Source organism: Pygoscelis adeliae, unplaced genomic scaffold (genome assembly GCF_000699105.1).
Source record: "Pygoscelis adeliae isolate BGI_AS28 unplaced genomic scaffold, ASM69910v1 Scaffold386, whole genome shotgun sequence".
Classification (NCBI taxonomy): domain Eukaryota; kingdom Metazoa; phylum Chordata; class Aves; order Sphenisciformes; family Spheniscidae; genus Pygoscelis; species Pygoscelis adeliae.
In genome coordinates this window covers 1,243,755-1,246,461 of record NW_008824940.1, presented here as the reverse complement: position 1 = coordinate 1,246,461, position 2,707 = coordinate 1,243,755, and positions in this window count along the sequence as shown.

The window sequence follows — 2,707 nt, the reverse complement described above, 5'->3', positions numbered from 1 at the left end:
TCGCCCCTCCAAAGAGAGGATGGCGACGTACGCCGAAGGAGAGAGCGGCGCCGCTGAGGCGCACCGGCGCTCCTTTGAACCCACCGCCAGCGTCGCGCGCACGGGCGGGCCCCGGTCTTCCGGTGGACTGCTGCGGGATAACTTAGGCGTGAGGCAGGCAGGCGGCTTGGGAATAACGTATGTTGCTGCTTTCCCAGGGAAATAAACTTGGCCGCCTCGTAGTACGACGGGAACCTTTATCTTCTTTTAGGTAGTTACGGAATAAAAATACCGCTCTAACCCCCCCTAAACACTTACTACTTCAGAGAACAGGCAGAGCGGGTGTTTGTGTTGAATACGGCGAGGCAGTACCTGCTTAAATTATTCTGTCCTTACATCCTAAGCCTATACTTACCCGAACTACTCGATTGCCAATTTCAAGATGAAAAATAATTTTGCGTTTCTGGGTATCATCCCGATCTTTAGATGGGAGGTTTTCTCCCCCGAAATAACACTTGTTCTTTTACGAACATGCATTGTACCGATACAATTCTTGCAAAAACAAAAAAAGGGCCCCTCCTCTCCCCCAGCAGAATTTTGATGCTTTAAGATTTTTCCCACGCATCCCATCCGGTTGAGAGTCGCGAGAGAGCCACGCTCCGGTTGATCCCAGGAAGGCTCGTGCAATCCTTCGGTAGGGCTTTTAAGATTACTTTTAATTTCTTATTTGAAAGTGGATGTATATGTAGTAAAACATAAATCACTCTTGTGCCCTCCTTCCCTTCCCCCAGATAGGCACTTTTTGGAACAGAAGGAAGATTAATTACAAATATGAGCTACTTCGAGAGAGAACGGAATAAAGAAGCGCGGAGTTCTTGCTGGCTGCAAGCCTCTACTATAATAAACTTCACTATAAGGCCTATTTTGGTGAATTTGGGTGCCAGAGAGGTTAGCACACATCGTGCCGCAGAAGCAGGCATGAGGCCGTTCCGTCAAGGGGGGCAAAGTTTTCTTCAAAAACTACCAGACGTTAGAGAATGTATTTCCAGCAGTAATTCTTTTCACACTTGAACTGGCAGGGTTTTTTTCTGCTGATACAGTGACACAGATCAATTATAATCGTTTTGTGAAGAAGGATACTGCTTCCTAGGAAGTCAGTTTTTACAGAAGTTTAGGGTTTTTTGGGGACAGCTGCTGCAGGAGTAGTGAGAGAAGTAGCATCAGCTTCCAAACTCAGTCACAGGTCTCCGGTGCACTGACTGCTTGCTGTGCTATTGTCCTCTGAAGAGCAAAAGCGTGAAATTGAGCAAAATAAGTACTTCTGGCATTTTCAGCTACGTTTATGGTTCTATCCCTATGTCTGTGTGTTTTTGTGAACGGTTTTCCTTCAAAAATGCACTTACCAGCAAAGTGCCTATCAACAGTCCTGGAAATTCATATGCCACTCCTGCAAGTAAACACGTACTGACAGGAGGATGAGAACATATTTGCAGTTGTGCCCTGTTAATGACCCTGCTGGAGATCGCTCGTGCAAGGGAGGAACAGTCATGGACTATACACTAGGAGCAGCCGAGTGGGTATCCCACCCAAATGGCCATTTCCAAGAAGCTGCTTAATTGTTGGACGCCAAAAGTAGCGGTCTCATGTTTTGACAGGCAGGAAGCTGAAATTTTAGGAAAATTAGTTCTTTTTTATAATTATTATTATCATTGGTAAAAATTTTTAGTCATCAACTTTTTATAAATTTTCAGGGTAATCTATTTTTACAGACTACATCCAAGTTATGTAGTTATTACCATACTTTAGAGTAGTCTAACTTCATGAACGCTGTACATGTAAGCGGTCAGTTGTGACACCTCTCTCGAGTACTTCACTGCCTTCATTGGGGTGGGGACTTCTAGGCAACTTGGTGAAAAATAAGTTGCTTCGTTGCTTTTTTAAACACATCAGTAGGGTGACAACTAGAACAAGATGTTTAAAACTCTAAACAGTGACAATTGAGAAACTATGAGATAAAGATAGTATTTCTTTTCTTACAGCATTGTTACAACATGCAAAGCAGTCAGGAAACTATTGAAATGCAGCACCAGGTTTAATTTTGTCCTTTTCATCATGATTACTATGATGATTGCTTTCAGCAAAATTTTCAAGCAGCTCTGGACTACCAGAATTTTTCATGGAATGCTTTCCCCCTGGTACTCATAGAATGGTTTGGGTTGGAAGGGACCTTTAAAGGTCATCTCCTCCACCCCCCCTGCCGTGGGCAGGGACACCTTCAACTAGATCAGGTTGCTCAGAGCCCCCTCCAACCTGACCTGGAATGTTTCCAGGGATGGGGCATCCACCACCTCTCTGGGCAACCTCTTCCAGTGTTTCACCACCCTCACAGTAAAATATGTCTTCCTCATATCTAGTCTAAATCTACCTCCCTTTAGTTTAAAGCCATTCCCCCTTGTCCTGTCGCAACAGGCCCTGTTAAAAAGTCTGCCGCCATCTTTTTCATAAGCCCCCTTTAAGTGCTGATAGGCTGCAATAAGGTCTCCCCAAAGCCTTCTCTTCTCTAGGCTGAACAACCCCAACTCTCTCAGCCTTTCTTCAGAGGAGAGGTGTTCCAGCCCCCTGATCATTTTCGTGGCCCTCTTCTGGACCCGCTCCAACAGGTCCGTGTCTTTCTTATGCTGAGGGCTCCAGAGCTGGACGCAGTACTCCAGGTGGGGTCTCACCAGAG